At 39.7% G+C, this 22,606-nt stretch overlaps 1 protein-coding gene across 3 annotated transcripts in view; it reads left to right on the top strand.

Moving 5' to 3' along the window:
- The first annotated feature begins 1,384 nt into the window (after positions 1–1,384).
- Positions 1,385–22,606, top strand: part of SYT1 (synaptotagmin 1) — a 351,884-nt gene continuing 330,662 nt past the window's right edge. For all 3 annotated transcript variants that reach the window (XM_027661549.1, XM_027661558.1, XM_027661540.1), the window contains exon 1: positions 1,385–1,632. The gene's annotated coding sequence lies outside the window, so the exon portion shown is untranslated. The remainder of the gene's footprint in view (positions 1,633–22,606) is intronic.

Genomic DNA, 22,606 nt, shown 5'->3' with positions numbered 1-22,606 from the left:
ATGTGTATTCAAACTGAACTGGAAAAGGGCTGTGACTTTTAGAGGCAAATCTCACCATGAAAGTATGGGTGGGGAATGGCAGGATGAAGTTCATTTGAAGGCATAGTAAGTCACCTATGAGGTGAGCCTGAGAGCTTCATTACTTTCTCAGTTACCTACTAATGATGGCATACGGGCTCTGCTCTTTGCTGGGCTTCTCTCTTTGCCAACATTTGCTATTTATCATATTAAGATGAAATGTAGATAAGTTTCACTCTCGTGTACTAACTGAAATCAACTAAATAGTTGTGAGATATATTACTACTTTCTCAAGTTTTCTTAGAACAACTGTAAGCCAGCAGTAGCCTGCACAGTAGTGCATCAAACCTGGGCTACAACCTGTATGTTTGGTACCCTGTGACTAATTAAAGGTTATAGGAAACTGTTACATAAATACCACACTGTTATGTTTGCAATTTTACAGGTAAAATTGTTTTCCTCCTGTGCCTTTGAGGATATAGATGCAGTAATAATATATGCCGAGGAACAAAGTCTGTTGTATTTTTAAAACCTAAGCTTACATCTAAATCTATTTTCATTTCCCTTTGGAACCTGAGCAGCTTTTTATGTTATATTAAACATTAGACAAATAGGGTAGATCTAATTAAAAGTTGAAGAAATGTGCTCCCCTTAATTGAATTTGCTACAGTTACATTTTGCAGACCAATGTTAATCAAAGCTCCAGTTCAGAGTGGATAGATCAAGGGAATTAAGTTAACCCTTGCACGTCCTTACCTGAACACGCGACACGGTCTGCTCTCGCCTAAGCCACATGCCAGTTACGACTCGCCGCTCAGTCGCGACTGCCCGGTGCGAGCAGCCCAGGGGCCGCCACAGAGGGAGGGCTGCGCACCGTAGGCTCGCTAAAGGTACCAACAACGCCTGGCGGGGGTCGCCGCCGCCTCCGCTTCCCGCCGACCTACCAGCGAGGGCTCCTGCCGCGCCCCGCCCGGGGCACTCCGCTCACCCGACGGCCGCTGTGCTTGTGGCACAGCGCCTCGTGCTGCCGGGCGGCAGCCCCGGGAATGCCAACCACGCCCGCCATGCGCGGGGATGCCCTCCTCATCCTCATCATCCTCCCCCTCTTCTTCCTCACCCTCCTCCTCCTCCTCCCCCGCCCGCCACCGCCCGGCCCCGCCCGACGGGGAGGACGGAGACCGGGCGGCCGCGGGATGGGCGAGGCCGGCGCGGCGGCTCCACCCATGCTGGGCGCCACGCCATTGGCTGCCCGGGCGCGTGTCCCCGCCCCGCAGCCAATGAGGGCGTTGGGCCGGGGGTGATGGGCTGCCTCTCGCGGGAGGGATTCCTGGAGACGCTGCAGTGTGGCGGCGCTCCGGGCGCCGCGCAGCCCCCGTGCCGCCTCCGCCGCCCCGCCCGCCCTGCACTGCCCTGCCCGCCGGCGGCCGACACCGCCGCTCAAACTTAACGCCCGGCGCGCCGCCAGCCCGCTGAGCGCAGGGGACCGGGGCAACCTGCCCGCCGTGCCGGGGGCGCTCCGCCCGCGCCCCGCCGTGCACCGCAGCCTCGCCCCGGGAGGTGCCGCCGCGGGGAGAGGCTGAAGGACGAGCCGGGAGCGCCCGACCCGGTTGCCAGGTAAGGCAGAGCTCCGGGGCTGCCCGCTGCCGCGCCCGGGCGGCGTCGCCTCGGGCAGGGGGGGCGCCCGCTGTGCGGGCGGGGGCAGAGCACATGCTCCGGGGGCGACCGGCGGCTCTGCCCGCGGCTGCCGGGGGGCGGGGGCCCGCCCCTGGAGCGCTCCCGGCGGGGATAGGGGCGGTTACGGGAGGGGCGACACAGACAAAGGGGGCGCCTGCGCCCCCCCCCCCCGCCGCCCCCGCGGAGCTCCGCTGTCGCCGCCCCCCGCTCTGGCTGTAGGAGAGGGGAGCTGTCCACCCTGCATCTCTCCATCCCTCCCCGCCGCTGCCCGGAGCCGGCGCCCAAGCGGTCGCCGAGCCAACTTGTTTCTCTGGGTGTCACCTGGCAGCTGCCGCCGCTGTACCCTCGCCCTCGGCAGGGTGGTCTGTCCCGACGGTCGCCCCTGCCGAGAGCGGTGGGGCACTGCGGTGTGCCCCCGCCGGCGGTGGTCTTCCCTGTGGACCGCAGGACATCTAATCATCATTTGTGTATCAATTCACAAAACCCTTTCCCACATTACTTAGAAAGGCTACCAGGCTAACGCGTTTTCTTTCCGTGCAATTTCATTTTCTTTGACATTATTTCCTTCATTTTACGGAATGCTGCTTGCCCTGCTTTGATTTGGGGTACGTTTTAGTCTGGTTCCCAGACGCACACGGTATGTTTAAAAGTTAATTTTGGCTATCAAACTCTACTAGGGACAGTAGTAAGAAAGTGGCAAAGAATATGAATATTTCTTTTCTTTCCAGTCTTCTGAAATAAAGATATCAAACGACTACCAGCTTCTGGTAGTCAGTGTAGTAAATAAATTAAATGTAGTCATTGGAATGAGCCTTTGTGGTACTTTCAACAATCTGTAATTCAATCATCTCTGATACAAGCTGCCTTTTGCTATTATTCATCAGACCCAGCTGAGTGATTTCTGTCAGATGGGAAGGGGTAGAGAGAAATCTCTAGGTAAATGTAACTGAAAAGCTTTCCAAGTTGAGTCCTAAATGAGCACAGAAAAGCACTTGGCCACAATCTCGAGACAGATGTTGGCATCCAAATAAATCATTTCTTTTGGTTGTCTGGGGATGTCAAGTTTTATTTTCCTTTTTTAATAGCCATTTGTGGGTGAAGAAGGAATTCTGTCTTTATTGCCTTGTAAACTCAATGCAAAATGTTGTAGCGCAATAATATTTCAATGGCTCTGAAATAATATTTTCTGTACAAAGGTCAGTAGAGTAATTTTAGATACACATACATGTTATAAGCAAATAGACTACTAATCTGCAATGGTGATACTCATCCTCAGAGCTGCTGTGCAGTGAGCCATCCATGTTGCATGTTAATCTATTATGTGCTATTTAAACTGCTTTATTGTCCGTGAGAGTTACTTCATCCTAAGAAGCGGAAGATGGTAGTTGTAGACCCAAGGGGAGTCTCCTTTCCCTGGTGAGTTGACATCTAGAGTTACAGATGAGCAGTTGTTATAGGAGTGTCCCTGAAAAAGGGAGGGGGAGCTTTTGGGTACAAGGACAAGTAAGCAGTGAACTAATTTGCTTTGTGAGGATGTGAAATGACATCTCCTGCCAAGCTTAAATAAACCTGCTCAGAAGAAGTGTAAGGAGATTGCACATGTGTCTAGAATAGTATTTTCTTGTCTGTCTTGGAAACAAATGACCTGATTTTATGTCTTGAGTCAAATACGTATCTTTTTTACATTCAAGCTTTTTGTATTTGTTGTTTTATTAGTAGTGTCTGAGGGGAATATACTTTAATGTGGTATAGTTGCTCAAAATTTGCATGCAATTCATAAATTGAAACTATATAACTTAAAAATGTAGTGTAGGCAGCTTGAGTGAGAAGAGATAATTTAAAAAAGAACCACAGGGCATAAGATAATGACATGCTGTAGGAAATAATCATACTCCTGCACTTGCAAAAGCATGAAATGTTCCAGTGTAGCCATTTCATACAAGCCCAATTTTCCTTCACATTAAGAGCGCCTAAGTGAGCCTTATTAATGTTTGATGCAAAAGATGCTAAATCCATTTTAAGGATTGATACTGGAATTTAAAGAGGTAGCTCACAGACTAACAGAGCAAATCTAACACTTCTCCGAAACAAATGCGAAAAATAATCTGTTACCATGTATGCCATAGCAGCACAAGTGGGATATAGCCTTTTCTGTACCACGGATGGGCAAGAAGCCCTTTAAAACCATAGATACAAAACAGTGTTTGATTTAACAATCTGAAATGTTCTCTTACCTTAATCATAACTTAAATCAGATATAAGAGCTGACTGAGAAGATGCTCAGTGTTGATTAGTGTAGTAGTTGAGAAGGTGTGAGATAAGGGAAGGTTCTGTTTGTCAGAAACCTAAAGGAAAAAGAATCTATATTTTTCCAACCAGCATAGAGACACCGGAAACATAAAATCAATTTTTATGGTCTTTTGGCAGGGTCAGCTGTAATAAGTAAAAAGGAGCAGTTCAGTGTTTGGCTGAAGTTTTTAAGCCACTCAGCTGTACAGAACTCAGTTAATTGATGTTTCCTCACATGAAAATGAAGCTCTTATTTAGCATATCATGATCTTTTCCTCTCAGTTCAACAGTCTGATTACAATTTTAAAAATACTTGTGTGGGGGTTTATATTTATATGCACATTTAAACACACAGATAAACTCTTTACTGGGAATTGTGTTCTGAATAAAGAGTGCATACAACCTCTTTTACCTGCTGTGGAAGAGACGTTGAAGTTTGCAATACAAATAAAAAGGACAAGAAAATATTTCTGCATATCTGGAAAAAAAGCATGGAGGAATTATTACACATGGATTCCATGATCTCCTTCCCTTTGCTGGGGATGCCCATATAAATGTGCAGTTCCACAAAGAGAAATACTTTATCGTTTGATTTTGCTTTGATTCTTTGTAGAATGTTTGTTTTAAACATAACTTGGTATTTAGGAAGAACCTTAATTAGAAATACAGATAAGGGAGGCTCATTAGCCAACTATCAGTTTGTGTTTACTGCTGATATTTACTAAAAATACTTGTGGTTAAATAAAAGCATTTGCCAGACTAAATAAACAAAGCATTAGGTTAACATATTTTCGGGATTGTTATGTACAAATGTCAGCTTTGCTACAGTGGGCTTTATTCCTCCCGAATATACCTCGGTAAAAAGGGGGATTAGGAGATGGTGCTTATGCTGTTAGATCTTTTAGAGAAATACCGGATACCAAAGTAGAATGCATAGGAGGAGGAGAACTGACAAGGGTTTTTCATAATTTCTTCTGGTGAGATGCTAAGAGCAGGCTACAGGCAACTTCTTTCAGGGACTACACAGACCAGCTGAGCAATTTGTGCAAGCAGTGTGTGGAAAAAGTTTTGTTTGAATAAAAAAAAATAAAATATTTAAAAATATTTGTTGAAAATATTTTTTTCCCTTGAGGACTGCAGTGACTGAAAACTGGATAGGAGCCATAATAAGAATGTCTCCTTAAGTACTACTTTTGACAAATGTTAATCAGTATGTTTTAGAGGCTGACTTTTCTATTGTTTTCCCTAAGTGACTAAAGGAGTAGCACATGAATGTGTTATGAGAGAGCTGAGCATTTTTCTTAATCTGTTTTCTTGTCATTACTAGTCTGGAGGTCTTTCCCCAGAACAGCAGGCACTGAGCACTTCTCCTTCTCCATACTAGAGGGAGTGGTGTTGCCATCTTTTAAATTCTCAGAGAATTGCAAACACAGGATGCCATTTCTCTTTTCTAGTCATCCCTAAAGATGCTCAGAGAAATGTATCGGAACACAAAATAAATCTGGAATTTCTCCTATGCAGTGTAGTTATCTGATAAACTACTAATATTTAAAAGGTTCTTCTAAATGGAGAAAATTTACAAATTTTAAAAAATGTCACAAAAACTTATCCAAGTGACTTAGTATTCATCGACTCTGAATTATTATAGTAATAAACCATTTTTCAGGAAAACAAAATTTTATTTAGGAGTGGCTAAAACCAATTTGGTTATTTTAGTGCTACTTTCTGTAAGTTTCCTGGACACTATTCAGAATTTATAACAGTAGCCAAATATATTGAAGTAGCTTTAATACTCTAGCCATATCTGTACTGACTATGTACATGAGTGCCACAAAGACATGAGGATATGTGCCTCAAAGTTGCCCAGTAATGTTTTAATGAATTGGTTAAAATTCTACTTACAAGTTCTGGTTTGTACCTTTATCTTAAGGGTATTATTTTTCTATATGTGGCTGAAAAATTGGTGTAACAGTTGCAACGTGGGAAAGCTGGTAACCAGTTGCCTGGCGTGGCTCAGAGACGGAAGTTTACGTGTGAATTCAGTCATCTCTATGTGTTTGAATAACCACGTGGATAGTGCAGTTGAAAATAATTGGAGTGCTTTTGCACAAGGCACGATAGAATATGCTGAATTGGAAGGGGCTCACAAGGATCATCAAGTCCAACCCTTAGGCCCCGCACAGGACCATCCCCAAGAGTCACACCACGTGCCTGAGAGTATCATCCAAATGCTTCTCGAACTTCGACTTGGTGCTGTGGCCGCTTCCCTGGGGAGCCTGTTCCAGTGCCCAACCACCCCCTGGGTGAAGAACCTTTTTCTAATGTTCAGCATAAACCTCCCCTGACACAACTACAGGCCATTCCCTCGGGTCTGGAAATAAAGATTCCATGACAAATAGTTTATTTGGTTCAGGATGTTGTCTCAGTCATGCTTTTCCTAGAAAATTTGTACATTTGTACATTGACAGGTGAACACTAGACCTAATTCTTATTTGGAACACTTAAGGATCACTTGTAGCATGTAATTTTAATTTTTTTTCCCTTTTTTGCAGTATTTCTTTATAATAATTTATTTCTATTGGATTTCTATAAACAAGTATTAGAATTGGGAGGAATTCTTAGAAGAATATGTGACAATGCAGTTAGAGTGTGTTGTTTTGTTTTGTTGGTTTTTTTTCCGAAGGCTAAAAGTCATAACTTAGGAAAAACTTGATGGTGTGATGTGTTAGAAGACACAATATACTGGTGAATAGTTGAGGGTTAAAGAAGGATAGTGTAATATACATACACCCCAATCAAAATAGATTTGAAACTTTTTTTTCTGATTAAAAAAGGACTGTGTTTCTTGTTGAAATTGTAAGCTTGTTTTGAATTTAGTCAGGCATTTGATTTAGTTTAGGGTAATGTTCTAATTATAAAAATAATGGTGTAAAACAGCATCATTGTCCCTGTGAACGGATTTCTTTTTTTCACGTACTAGATTGCAGAAGAGATAGTATATGAGGAATTGCTATCTCTATTATTCCAACTCTTTTCATTACCTTTGACAATGATCTGAAATAAAATACAAAATCCATATTCATGAATGTAATTCTGGGGGTTTTGTGCCGATTTTAATAAAATTGGGAAAAGTGCTATTATAAACTGATTTAATTTGGTTTCTCATCCTACAATATCTGAATATGTGTTTTAACAAAGTGAAAAACAGTAATACTTTTGCCTACTTCCAGTAAAAAAAATCGTGAGTCTCCCTAAATACTAGCTCTGAGAAAAGAATTGGGGATTACATCTGGAGATCATCATCTGCCCCAGTTTTGAAGAGCAAAGAAGCCATATGCATCTGTAAACACTGCTCAGAGTAGGAAAGGTGCCCATCTCAGAAAGGATGCCACACGAGTAGAATTAGTTTAGAGGAGGGAATTGAGTTGTGTGATTTGAGATGTGCCCAATCTGTTTCTTAGTGGAAGTCCTAAAAGCTTACCATTCTCTTTGGAAAGCTGTATGTGCCAAGAGCTTCCTTGATGCCCACACAGTGAACATACCGGTATTAAATTATGCTCTGGTATGTAAAAGGTCACGCAGCAGCCTGGCTGGGCACACAAACCACAAGACCCCAAACTAGAAATGAGGTATCAATGTTTTTCCATTGGAGTAGCAAGTATATGAGCCACCTTAGTGAGGAGATGATACCTTTACTTGAATCTGTAGATCAGTATTTTCTTTCCTTTTAACTAGACCAGGTACAAGTTGTAGACTTGATGCTGAAATTGCTGGATTTCTGATTTGTGTTAATCCATGAGAACAGAGTAGGTAATTACCTGTCCTTCTGACCTTAAAATCACCAACCCATTGAACTTGCTGCTATTGACTCCTACTGTGTCTCTTGGATTAAATAGTATTTGTTGTAGAAGATGTTGCGACATGTTACTTGTGTAGTGTGAAGAGGTTCTGTCTGAACTTCCCTTAAGCTGCCCTTGTATGTTATAATCCTATTTTGTCCCATGTTACTGACAAGAAATTTTTGTTTCTTTATCTTACTGGTGTTAATCTTTGAGACCCGATTTAAAGCCTATTGAAGTCGATGACACTTCCTTCCATTTATTTTGTTCCTCTGATACATCCTAAAACTATAACTTGAGCTTATTACTAGGAACTTTGATTTAAAAGAGTGTACCTGTTACTCTTTAAGATGTGGGAGAACCAATGTCCCATCATTCTAGCGTGGGCTTGCATAAATAGGCCTTAGTTTCTAGATGCCATCAGTGAGATGCTACCCAAAGGACAGTTTTCTGCTAAACCTGTTTTGGAGCTGGCTGTGGAGGTGTCAATCCTTGTGCCTGTCATCTGAGCCGGGGAGCCCTGTCATGATTCTGCTTTGCACCAGGATAAACTTGTCTTGGTGAGCATCTCGCATGTCCTCTTTCCATGTGTACTACATGGCTATGGATGGTTAATTGGTGGCATTGGTAAGAAAAGAGGTGTCTGTTAGGAGAGGGATACAACTCAGCTGAAAAGGCAGGTAAGAGTTAGCTTTGAGAGTGTCTTCCCACTGAATTGCAAAGAGATGTCCTTGACTAGTCCAGGTAAGGGTGGAAGACAAACACATTTTTGACTGCTAGTGGAGTGATGGTTGAATTTCAGGATTTCTGGATCCTGAAATTAAAGTTTATGTATTTTCTAACAACCCAAATGTTTAAAGATGTGTTTGTTACGCTGTTGCATTTGATAACTGTATCATGCTAATATTTCCTTATGAAGAGTGTCAGTGGATTTTTTTCCCCACGGTTTTCATTTCTTCATAGTTTCATTTCATATACTAACAACAAGTTGATACCTTGCACTTGCTCATCAGTTTTGGCTTTCTTACTTCATGCTTTTTTAGCTTGCTCAGCTGCTAGTTAGAGCAGAGAAACACCAGGCAGTATCCATGTGACCTTGACAGAGGTCACTTTCTTCTTCATGATGTCCTGTAGCTGCATAAGGCTTTTGCTGCTCTTATCTTGTATATTTGCTTTATTTTTGTAAATTCTACATAGTAGGATTGAAATATTGTTTTTAAAAAATTAATATGTATTTACCACTCTTTTAGCTTGTTGAGAAAATGTTGAAAGTGAAAACTTAAAGTAAAATTGTCTGGGACAAAGTCACATACTGAAGTCACATACTATAGTGCTTTCTTGCGCTCGTCATCTTCAAAACATGTGTCCATTTTTACTAATGACTTGGACCTACGTTAATATTCGATATGCAAATATTGGCTTTATAAATCATACACTGGCTAATAATTGTGAGTTGTTTACTCAGAATCAATTATTCTTTATAAATATTGATATGAAAGTTCTGTGTTATAGTGAGCAAGGCATAAAACTCACTACGGAAATCAGCATTTTAGAAGAAGAATAGTAATTAATATTTTATCTTGATATCAAGCAGCTATTGCTCAGATTTTTGAATTGAGCACTGCTTATCTATGTAGTGTTGATTAAATTCTAAAGCAACAACCAGCCAAATGTCCATTAAAGGTGATGAACCAGTCCTTTGCAGGCATAGTAGAGACTTATTGAAGGATTCAAATGAATCCCAGAAGCCAAAACCTCTTTCTGCCTTTCCAGATAACTCATGTATATATGTACTCATTGATGGGATTCCAAACTGTATGTGTTCCATATAAGTGAAAGGAAAAACAATTGGCATAATTTTAATGGAGCTTGTCAATATTACTCTAGTTACAGCTTTTTTGAATTTCCTTCTGATACTAACATGATACTGGGAGCATTTCATTTGCTTTGTGTTGAAATTTGGCTCTTAGAATGTCTGTTCACTTCAGCTACTTTTAAAACAATGTATGAATTCAGTGGTGTTAGCTGATTACTTAGAATAAAGCTAAATTATTTGCTGGAAGGGATTATCACCTGACATGCCTTACTCTGTGGTGTTACTACCCTCTTCCACTTAGTTCTGTGACTTTTTTTGTGATGAATAAAAAGAATCTTTACTGGGGCGGTAAAAACCTAACCTCTTGGTATAGTTCACGATGTTGGCTGTAGGTGTTTAAAGTAGATGAATGTGTGAATTTGAAAGGATGACCTCAAGTGCAGACAAAAAGTCATAGGTGGAGGTAGTGAGTATGGAGCCTAGTTGAAGACATATTCATGAAGATTTTTATAAGTTAACAAATTGTTCAAGGTTTTGTCCTGCATTGGGCCAAATATTGGCTATTTTGTGTGTCCTTTTGGGATAAATATATTGATAATTCTTAATACCATAGAGGTTATGCTGATGAGGTAATATAAGAATTTATCCTCAAACTTGAAAAATATTAGCTCAGCCTGTCCTGCTTACAGCCGTAGTGCTGTTCAGATACTTAAAGGTAGTTACTTCAGTCAAACTTAGATGTAATTGTATTGAATAAATTCTAGGCTTTAAAAAGTTTTAAGAGGTGTATCGTATAGAGTGTAAACTGTGCTTAGTGTTTATCTTATGCTGTAGTACTTATAAAAAAAAGAGTAAGGGAATGTACTGAAACTTTCCCTCTCTTAAAGACCATCAGCATGTTTATTGGTTGTGGTTAGTCAAGTTTGTTGTAGTTTGAAGCTCTTGCCTCATTATTATTGGGCATACGAGTTTTCTGTGCCCATGAGTAACAAGATTGGGAGGAACTAAAAGTAGTAGGCTTAGCAGCAAAATGTGTTAGTGGAGGGGCTGTATGTTGATCAGTGATGATCAAAAGTTCTACACCTGTTGTTGCAGAGATAAAGATGATGACCTACACAAGCACAGCCCAGCAGAGATGGAACTAAACCTTAGCTGGTTCGTTGCAGCAAGTTAGTGTCTAAGACTAATATGCAATAAGTGTATTCACCATATGGGCCAGCATCCTTGTGAATATGAATACAGTCACAGCATATACAGTTGCTCTCAGTTTTAACAGTAGTAAATACACATGGGTTTTTCCCTAGATAAGGCTCACGGAGTGAGCCTGAAACAAATGCATGCTGAAATTTTGTTTCCTGTTACAAAGCAACTGCTTCAGGCCATGTTACTTTTTTCCATTGGACTTGGTCTAATATTGTGCTTCCAATTCTGGCTCAGAATTCCAATTCTTAGACCAGAATTCTTGTTAGTGTATTTCTAGTGAATCATATTTTTTTAGATGAGCTGAATTAGGTCCCAGAAATACAGAATTACTTTTTTTACCCTTCAAAGCACTTATGATTGAATTGGAATACTAGAAGTTATTTATTGTCACCATCACTTAGAACAGACTTTTAAACCTATTTTGTTTTTATAAGTTGCTTGCTTGTCTGGACACATGGGAAAAGATCTGGGTGTGATGGCTTAGCTCTCCACATCCTCTGTTAACACAGTGAATTCCAAATGTAGGTTGTAACCGGTGACAGCTGTTTCATAAAGAGCTGCTTCGTATTTGTGAGAAGCAGTGTTTGCTCTGCAGTCTCTTTAGAACAGGGCCTGACAAATCTTGTAATGTGTTAACAGTGTGCTTAACATAATAGGATCCAGATCTTTGACTGCGGACATGGACAGTTGTGCAAAAAAGTAAAAATAAAATTTAGCCCAAATGTTGGAAAAAGTGCCATTATATAAGGCCCCCAGAGATCAATAAACAACTCATTGCTGTAACCATATCATCCTTCTTCAAAAGGGATTTTAATTGTGTCATGGAAACTTCATACTTGAAAAGGTGAACACTTGTTTGTTAGGCATTCTGCTAGATATATTTTGCTGGTCATTGAGGCTGTACTGTTCATACTAGGGGACTTGGACCTCCAGTTTAGATCTCTAAGTAGAAACTATGCTGAGTTACTCTTTACAACCTTTTTACCTTCAATGTGGTATAACTTGGGAATTTTTCAGTTTTAAATACAAAAAAGTTTCCTGTTTTCCAGTAATCTGATTTGCCATTTTCTAGTTGAAAACTGGGTAAACTGTTTGGCTTGCTACTGAAAAAAGCTATTTCATGTATAATACCGTGCTCACAACTGGGATTTGAATTATACAGGTGGAATGGTACAAAGGGACTGGCTTTTAGCCTTCTGTGGCCAGGAGGGAATTTATCTGGCATAAAGGAGATAAACTAATTCCAGCTTCAGTAATACTTAAGAGACTAGCTGTTTCATACCAGAAAGCAGTTTTTATGATAAGAGAATTAGCAAAGTTCTGCTACAGCAGTTTCCCCAATACAGAAACCAGGTCATCTGTCTGGAGGTTGATGTAATTATTGGAGATTTCTGCTCCCCCCTCTCAATGAGAGGCTGATACGGGAGAACATCTAGTCCTGCTCTGGTATGTGACAGCATAAATGGGTGAAACAAATACAAAGCCAAAACCACAGCTGCCCAGGTAGGCTGTCTTGAACATAGACATGGAGATTTCAGGTTAAGATTTTAGGATTAGCTTTTTGTGAAGCATGCAAATCTGTACATAACAGAGAGTCATTTATGTTAAGTAGAAGCCAGTCAAACTAGTGTCCTGTTGATATGTTGAAACATAAATCCCATATGACAGATGGGGATCAATGGCAGAGGGAGATTAAGAATAGGATTCATGTCATTTAAGTTTAAATACCTCCAGAAGGTGATTCATTTGACCTACCTTAGGCATCTGTCTTCATGTGAGATGGACTACTCTCCAGACGTGAGATGGACTGCTCTTTGAAGCTCTCTTCCTTTCCAGTGACTGTAAAAAGTCTGAGATCACTAGATGAGACTTAATCAGCCAATTTTTAGACACCTGACATGGGACACTTGAATCCTAAGTGATGAGCCTAAGGCCTCATGCAGAGTTTGTGGCAAGGCTGAGAAGTGAACCCCGGTTTTATGGAGCCAAGCTAACCACAATACCATCTTTTCTATGAAGAGGAGCATTATGTGTAAAACTAGTGTGTGATGACTGCTTAAAATTGCTTTAAAATAAAAAAATAATTGATCAAAAGGAGGATGGTGGTGTATTTGGAAATACCTAATTAAAATTGGACTTTATTTATTTTACTGCAGTTAGTGTTACTGTATTTGATTCAGGGGAATAGAGAATCACAGAATCAGTTAGGTTGGAAATGACCTGTAAAATCATTGAGTCCAGTCAGTAAACTTGCACTGCCATGTATCAACCTCAGTAGTACAGTAACTTTGTGTAAGAGTCTAAGTTTAAAAAGAATATTTGGAGATAAATGTTTTTGCTGAATAGAAAAGCAAATGTATCTTTCTGCAGAATCTGTGCAGGGCTGTCAGGAAAGAATAAACTTTATATCTTAAAGTAGAGATCTTGGAAATAATGAAAACTTTACTATCAGCTGTGCAGAAAGATGGACGTCTAGTCAGTAAAATTGTAAATAAAGGTCCATTGCGCAGGAGTGACAATATTTTATATGTAGTTATGGGCAGTTTGAAGTCAGACTTGTCCACTCTGTGCTGATGAAAGTGGGCTTCTGTGAGGGAAGACAGCTTATATTACAACAGTTAAAAGATAAGATGTTTTCTGAAAATGGAATATGAAAGCTGATATGGAGAGTGCTGCTGGCTCCAGCTTTGGATCTTGCCCAAAGCGTGCAAGGAACCAAGCAGGTCTGCAGAAGCGGTATGACGCTTGGCAAAGTGGAGGAATTGCCTCTCTTCTGGTCAGCAAAGCTCTGGGAGGAGACAAGAATAGCAGCAGCTCAGATGTTGCTAGAGTCTGTGTTTTCCCCCTCTGAAGGGCAGTAGGTTTTGCACCTGAATGAGCACAGTGCTTTTAGGGGTTAGCTTGGTTCTTCTTTGCTTGCCTCCTTGCGCACACCCAACGCTTCCCTTCCTCCTTAGCCTACTTCAAAGCTGTATTTTGTGAGTGAGATGAAATCATGTTTTCTGAGCTGTAGTGCAAAATCTGTTCAAATGGCTTTGTGTCATTTATATGTAAAAATCTGTTCCGATGATCCTGTTCCAGCTGTGAACCAGAACATCCTAGAAGTATGACCCTCTTAATTCATGGCATCACATCTCTACATGGGAATATACTGTGATATTAAAGCTTCAAGGTGTAAATGTTTGGTTTTTTTTTCAATGAATTGCTGTGGTAAAGGAATAAAGTGTGCTGTATTAAGCTAAAACAGAAGCTGGCAATGTGAAGAGTAAAATAGGATATATATTTTAAGCTTATGTAATTTCTGCCTCTAGACATTGGGAATTGGCTATTGGTTTCACAGTACAGTAGAAATTGTATTTTCATGTTAGAGCTAAAGTAAAGTTAAATTAGAATGGTAAAGAAAGAAAAATCTAGTACTCTGAAGTATTATATCACAGCAAAACAGTTGTCTTGTTGACACAGATCATAAGAATTTGAGTCTGAAGAGTTTCAATATCTAAACATGATGTTTTTACAGCTAAATGAACCTTTATAAGGTAGACATCAACTGTGTATAAATGCAGAACAGTATATCTAAAATCTGTCATACTGTCAGAATACAACTGTTTTCTCTACAAATATGGGAATTGTTACTTATCTGCATTCTCTCCTTACCCTGTTCCCCCCCATATGTTGATATTCACCCATGTGAAAGAGGCCAATTATAGTTTGGCCGTTGTATAAATAATGCAGAAGTTGTCAGTGGCAGAGGAAAATTTATGTTAGAAGACTGAGGGATTGAATAAGAAAATAAAAGCACCTTTTAATGAAGGTAATGATCTCTGTTTCTCTATCACTTCATGTTAAAAAAGGTATTTAAAGAAACCCCATCTTTTAGTTCTTCATCTAAGGACTGGTTTTAGTAATAAAATCCTGGTTCAATTTTCAATCAGAATATTTTGTTCTGCAGTATTTTCCCTTTTGACTTTTCCCCAAGCCCTCCTGGGAGCAGGCACTGATCTTTCCCCTTCTCAGGGATTGGTGCTGAGCAGCAGCTGAACTGGAGGAATACCCCAGGACCATGTCGAGGCTCATAGGGAGAGGGCACCTCTTCCCCTTGGCTTTATGGTAAACATTTGGAAAACACAGTGCAATCTGGAATCAGGCTGCCTTGAAAGTAAATTAATTAGACTCATTAAAGGTGGAGTCCCAAACTTTAGAGCAGCTGGGGCTGATTCTTGATAGCTGTTGCTGGTAGAGCCGGACCCCAGGTGCGTGCTGGGGCACAGGCTGGCTTGGAGTTGCCGTGAAGTTGGCCAAGCTAAATAGCACATTGTTAGTGTGGCTTGTCGTTGGCCTACTCTTCTGGAAGATGGTCAGAATGTGATCTCAGATGATGTGCTGAGTTTGTTTAATTTCTTGTCTCTTTCCTCCAACTGCTGTTTCTCTTGAGTTACAGAGGCTGGTGTGGCCTTAAATATAGTTGTATTTGGGCATCCACTTGGAAGGTCTCACTGACCTGGCAGCAGCCTTCAGTGAAACTTGCTCGTCTGCATGGCTACTGGGTCTGCAATACCTCTGACTGATGCATCAACAGCAGATGAATGATGTGCTAGCCCTTGCCTTTCATAAATGACTCCTTGTTTTCCATGGTGATGCTCTTAATGTGATTGTTAAAAAGGATACTTACAGAAGGAGATAAAGGAAAGCCTGCATATTTTGTGAGTCTTAAAACAGTAATAATGAGGTAAGCAAGTATCTTTTTTTTTTTTTTTTTTTTTTTTAATCAGGAAGCTGCAATTTTCCTCGTTATCTTTACTCTTTCATGATTGAGCTGTTTGTTTCCAGATGGCTCCTGTGCATGCAGGGATAGGGATACACATGGCCCAATCTGTTCAGCTACCGGCCTCGCATCAAACAGCCCAAGGTGCTGGGCACGCTGGCTCATTTGGAGCAGTTTGGCAGCCCCTCCTGTAGCAGTTATTCTGGTGCTTTAATTTCCAGACAGAAAGGCTTTGAAGCAGCATCCTTTTGTGGGAAGAAGAGATTTCAAGGTTCAGAAACTGAAATGCAAAACTGCAGCCACCTATCACCTTTCAAATGAAATTGAATTTATCAGCGTTTCTAAATGTGTCTGCTGTACCAAAGCACTTTGAACTTTTTTATTCCAGGTGTTGGTTTCATTAAGCTATTTCTTTTTTCCATTCTGCTGTAGCAGAGTTCTTATTGAAGTATCAGGTATGTCAAGTGAAGTATGTAAACAATTTTTTTTTTCATTTTTGACAAAAGTATTCACCAGAGACAAGAGATGGTGTGTGAAAATATGAAGTCAGCACCATGTGTTTAAGGCTACAATGTCAATCTTGCAGAGGCCTTGAACAACACTTGCTCTTTTTTTGGAAAGATACATCCAAATACATTTCTTGGATTAGTTTTGCCTATGGCTGTGTTAGGATTTAAATTGACCAGACAGTTTGCCCACACTTTTCTTCCCTTACATGTGCCCTTCTCTTCCATACTTCTTTAAAAAGAACTATGAGGGAAGAAGGATGGGAAATGTAATTAAACACAGGTACTGCAATAAGCTCTGGTTAGGAGGCAAATGAACTTAATGAACTGTAAAGGCTCAAGAGGTGTCCTGTATATAATCAAAAAGTAACTGTCATTAATACAATAGACAAGGTGATTAGGTATCACCCTATCAGTGATTCAATGGGTTAATCAGTTGTCAGTGATTAGAGTCTGGTTTTCAGAAACCGTAGTGGTGGTTGGGTAAGCCCTGAAGTCCCCATAGTAAGGCACTCGTTCTATGCAGGGTTCTGTGCATGTGAATTGCTGAGCATCTGGAAATCCCTCTGGCATTAAAGCGATCTATACAGGTGAAGTGTACTTCTAGTTAAAATAGAAACTTCTGAAATAAAAGCATGAGATATTGATACAAAATGGGTACTGTGTATAGATTTAATTTTGGTGGGAGGAGATCTTGGAAAAACCTTTCACCATACCAAATTATTTTTGTAAGAGAAACATAACTTTATATCTGAGCTGAGAATCTCTTCAGACAACACTTTATTGATATGTCTGCTGAGAACAGAATTGCAGAATCATTTAGGTTGGAAAAGGCCTCTAAGATCTTTGATCCCAACCATTAAAGGTTGGGAGGGTGTACCAGGGAGATAAAGAGAATTTTATGAAATATTTCAAATAGCTTATGAAAAGGGCATAATTTTCTGGGGGTTTTTGTGGTTTTTTCTTATTCTTCCCCATGGCTCTTCTGAACATATAAACAATTACAGTTGCAGAGACGCTACTTTATATGAAGCAATGCTATTGAACTCTGGCCCTTCTTATTATTGTTTTTCAGCAAATGTGTGGTCTTCTGAAACCCTAATGACCTGGTCATTATTGCAGCAAGATTTTGTCTTGAGACTGTTGTGTGGTTCAAATTTTATGAAGTTTCTTCTGAAACTATCACTTGGAAATCAAAGTTGTTTTTACCTCTGCTATATTATAGCAGTGTTTAAAAATAACTGTGTAACTTCAGATGGCTATCACATCAGGTGTTTGCAAAAAGAAGTAGAAATCCCACATCTAAAACATGAGCACATGATCTAAACACTTCAGAGAATTTAATTTTTTTCAGACCTCTTAATGCTGAATACTAATAAAATAAAACCTCCAGAAATAAATTTCTATTGCATAAGTAGCTTTAGTTTTTGTTCAACAGCAGAAAACCAGTAATTACTCAAATAATTTTTGACAATGAACACTTTAGATGTATCAGTCTTTGTCAAAATGAAGTCATTTTTAATTCTGCATAATGTAAAAAAGCATATAACTCTATAAATTGTTCTTGTCCATACTTGTGATGAACAGTGTTGTACAAACTAGAGTTCATTAGAACTTCCAAATTCCAATTATGCAAGTAATAGAACCTTAAGATGCTATCTGTATTGTGGAACAGAATGTCTTAATAATTTCTGTTGACAATTTACAAAAACTGGGTGTACTAAAAGTATAAGTAGTTCATATTTTAAGAATGTCAAGATAGGTTTTGGTTTTTTTGCTGGTTTTTTTCCTGCCTTTTTTATATTTTTGATTTTCTGAGCAGATTTCATTTTAACATTCATAGAAATAGGCGATTGCTAGAGTTGAGATGAGGAGAAGGTTTCAAGCTGCAAGAGAAATTTGGGGCAATATAAAAACCTGACACAAAATAGTATCTCCAGTTTTACTTGGAAAGTTTTCAATACTGTTTTAGTTTTCAGTAGATTATGTTTTTGTAAGGAAAAAATCAATTATGCTGACAATAGCAATAATCACAGTACATGTAAGGAGTTCAAAGGTTACTATGACACCAAGAATAGAAGAAAAACTGGCCAGGAGTTCCCTTCCATGGTAGAAGATAGTGACATATTATTCCATTCAATTTTAGGTTGTGCTTCATTGCTTTTGAAATAGATCTGCTTGGGACATATGCCCAAACTCAAGATGTGGTCAATGTGCTACCACAATTATTTCGTTGTTGAAAAGCTTTCTTTGCCAGAAAAAGAATTATCTAAGACAGATGCTACTGTGACAAACAGCTTGAAACTCACTACAATAGATACTGAAAAGATTAATATGGTAAGAATGTAACAGTGTCAAGATTATAAATGGTTAACAATTACCTGGCTTAAGCTGGCAGGTAGCGAAACACCACTCAGACGCCTGCTTATGCCCTTCCCCCATGGCATGGGGAGAGAATTGGAGGGTTAGAAGGGGGTGTAAGAAGTAAAATTCATGGATTGAGATGAAGACAGTTTAGTAGTGCAAAAACAGAAGGGAAGATTGTAATAATGATGAAAGAATTAGAATATGCAAAGCAAATGATGCACAGTGCAATTGCTGACCACCCACCAACTGATGCCCAGTCCAAGTGGCCAAGCAATGGGGCCAGCTTTCCCCTAGTTTATATATTGAGTGTGCCATCCTATGGTGTGGCATATCCCAGTGCTCAGCTGGGGTCATCTGTCCTGGCTGTGTCTCCTCCCAGCTTTTTGTGCCCCCCAGTCTCCTAGCTGGTGAGGTGGTGTGAGAAGCAGAAAAGGTCCTTCACTTAGTGTAAACCCTGCTCAGCTACAACTAAAACATCAGTGTGTTATCAACATTATTACCCTAAATCCAAAATGCAGCACTATACCAGCTACTACGAAGAAAATCACAGCCAAAGCCAGTGTCTGTCTTAAGCATATAGGAGAGGCAATACTTGACAGAAGATCTCTCATAGTTTGTGGGGTGAAGGGCAAAATTATCACTGTTTAAGCAGGTCAGGATTTGTAAATGACCAGTTCTACCAGCAGTGCCCAGCTTGAAGCACATTTGGAAGTGCCTTGTTTTCAGCAGGTGCTGGGCATGCATGCTGCTAAAATCAGGCTTTCCTTGGCCCAAAGGCAAATTTTATTCGTCTGTTAGAGAAACTATGAGATAGAGGCACTTTGACCACATGACTGATAAGCCTGTAGGGAAAGCTGCCTGATGGAAAGCCTGATCCTGTGTTGTAGGCCTGTCTTCCTCATCCAGGATATTCTGGGTACTGGTTAACGCATCCCATGTAAGATCTTTGAGGTGAGCATAGCTGTACTGTGTAGTGTGATTACTAGGTAAAACACACAGTACAATGGCTTTTAGCAGGTTTTTTGAGTAGTAGGTTCTTACTTATTCACTGTAACAGCACACTGTTGAATAAAGGTGAAGAACATGTTTATGATACATGCTTTGTGATTAGAATGCCTATGTCTTGTGTCCATGTAATTTTGTCTTTTTTCATACTTGTAGCTGATGTGTACTCCAATTAGTATTCAATACAGAGTCTCATATATGATACTTTGAGTCTGCAAACCTGAATGAATTTTGAAGTCTCCTTAGGAACAAATAAAATGCAAACTGCATGGTAGCTTAAAATGTTACTAATGGGTTTCTGTTGAGTACCCTTCAGTGCCCTTCTGTTTACATGATCAGTTAATGGGATCCAGAGAGACCAATCATTAAGCATTATTTCTTAAGGTCTTGGAAGCAAGATACCTGCTGGTGCATCAAAACAGATTTCTGAAAATTGTATAAAATCTCAGCAGAAACTCTTGCTTATGCTTCTTTTCTTACTCCAACTGCATATATGGTGCTGTGAGTCCCACATGTTTAACTAATGGTGTTACTACTTTAGTTCAATATGCACACTATATAGGTCTATGTACAGTATACATTTGTATTGCACAGCTTGCACTCATCTGCCAATTATGGTGTTTCTAGCTTGGCATGGCTGTGTTTTTTCTGGCCCTGAGCATGTCTTTGCTATTCTTAGGAGCTCATTTCTTCCTTCATATTCTCTGTTGTTCTGTATTTGTGGGAGAAAACTTGGGGATGCTAAGTAAGTGTCATTTAGCTAGCTTACTTCAGGAGTGTCCTTGAAGTATTGTCTTGGGTAGCTACACTAATCATCTAAGCATTATGCATGGCAAGCAATCTCTCCAGTTCTGCGGAGTCAAGCCTTTGATTATAAAGTTTTTGTGGAGGTACAGATTCGAGGGTGAGTATGGAAGTATGTGCGTGCAAATACTGGATATTTTGTATCCTTAAGGATAGTGTGAACGTGTGCAATTGTTCTGTTGAAGTTACTTATGTTAGCTGTGTGTCAGGTAAGTCAGAATAAAAAGGCTGGAATAACAAAGGCTTTAGAACTCCTAATTTAATTTTATTTTTTGTTTGCCAATAAGATGTTCTTTTGTTAAAACACAAAAAAATGACATATAAAGAAGCAACCACAAAGTCTACAAGTTGATGATTGTAATGCCAGTGTAAATCACCAACCAGTAAGGCAAATAAGCCTATGAGGAGTTATCCCATCACCTGCTGTTTTTTTCCCAAACACAGATTTCCAAGCTCTTGACAGCAGCACGGGCTGAAATCTTTTTTTGACAATTCTGTGAGTGGAGCTTTGAGGGCGAAGGGTCAGATTTCAGAGGCGAGGGTACTATAAAATTTGAGGAATAGCTGATCAACAAACTCTTGTTCCCCACGTGTTCCTGAAACAAAGGTAGGTACTTAGGCTTTTGTTCCTAGTGCTAGCAATCACATTTTAGAAAACAGTTCCAAAGATTTAAGGGACAACTTCCAGTAATGGTGAAAGACTTTAAAGTAATAACTCGTGGTAGTAGAAGAAAACATTGAAAAACCCCAATCAAGCAGAGAGCCAACTTTTATTTTTTTTAATTTCCCTTAACAGGGCACTGGTCCCTAAGTACATAGCAATGGCTACTAAAGGACATTGATTTTAAGCAGTCAAATAGTAAAATATTTGGACAGTTAATGGCTGAGGGAGTTTTTGTTTGTTTAACCTTGTGCTCAGGTTAGGACACTTAGTCCAATGTGCTCAAAGAATCTTAAACACTGTGATGCTGAAAAATCATAATTAGGTTACCATTATTCAAATTAATTTATAATAATTTAGAAAATTAGCCTTAACTCCATGTACGAGGTGGGCATCAGCAGATTTTTCAAGAGCTGGAATGGTAATTTTCAATGCTGCAAGATGCTGTAAAGACATTTTTTGCTTGGTGCTACCATCTAGTTCTTATCTTTGAGCAGCCTCCAGGCATTCTTAAGGACTTGGGTATCAGCAGCCCCAAGCCCTCTTCTGAAAATAAGTGTGTATGTATCATTTCCATAAAGATACCTTTGCTTTCCTTTCCTTAGGAGGGAAAATATAGTGGTGAATATTCCTCATACAGTGATTGGTTCCTTCAAATCTATCCTCTCTCAGAAGGAGTTCAGAATGAAGATACTTGGCTTTCCAGTCTTCTTGTTAAAGGTTTTTAAGGCACTGAATACATTACATAAATGGTCGGGGGGGTTAAATTATTTATTTATTTATTAATTACAGTGGGAAGTAGATTCTTCTTACTTCCTTGTCTGACCATGTTTTTAGATTATATATATTGCCTACAGGTGAGCACTGTAGATGCTGAAAACCTACCCCTAGCATACCCTCAGGAGACAGGTGAATTAATCTTTGTGTAGGTGTCCCAAAAGTGCAAATAGAAGCACTTTTAATGAAGAAACCAAAAGACATTACTCTAGAAGAGCAAGCAAGCAAAAAACCAATCTGTTTTGCATGTTTGTTCTTGTAAAGAATAAATCTCAGTAGAAGCATCTCTAAGACTTGACAGTTTCAGCAAGTAGATCAAAGGACATCTGTCAGAAACTTATTGAAGAAGGCTGAAGTAAACTGAAATGTGATTTAAGTTTAACTTTTGGAACGACAATGTGAATAAGAAATAGTTGAGTTAAATATATTTCCTGTCTTCTCTTCAGGAAAAAAATGCATTACAGGTCTACATTTATTTTGATAAAGCTTGAAAGTTTTAGCCAATGTAACTCTACCAAGTAGTATGAGAAAAAAAAAAAAGTGGTTTAAACTGTGGAGTGTCATAATTTAGCAGTCAGTGGGTTAGGTGACGTTGTTTCTTCTCATGTTGCTCGTAATTTCAGATGTTTGATATCTAGCTTTGCTGTCTAGTTTTTATGAGCCACTCAAGTGTTACGTATTTAATGAATCTCTCTAGACCATGCACTAGAAAGAAACCTTTTAATGTGTCCGAGACTTGCGTTACATAAAAGAAGTAAAAAAGTGGTTTAGAATACTCTTATTAGAATGCAAGTTCACAAATTTAACATTATGAAGGCATAATATATTGCTGCTAGAAGACTATTGCTTTCTAAAAGGTTCAATTTAACAAATAAATGATTTTAA

This window comes from Corapipo altera, unplaced genomic scaffold (assembly GCF_003945725.1).
Source record: "Corapipo altera isolate COAL_440 unplaced genomic scaffold, ASM394572v1 1, whole genome shotgun sequence".
NCBI lineage: Eukaryota > Metazoa > Chordata > Aves > Passeriformes > Pipridae > Corapipo > Corapipo altera.
The sequence above is the reverse complement of the archived record's forward strand: the minus strand, read 5'-3'. Positions and strand labels throughout refer to the sequence as shown.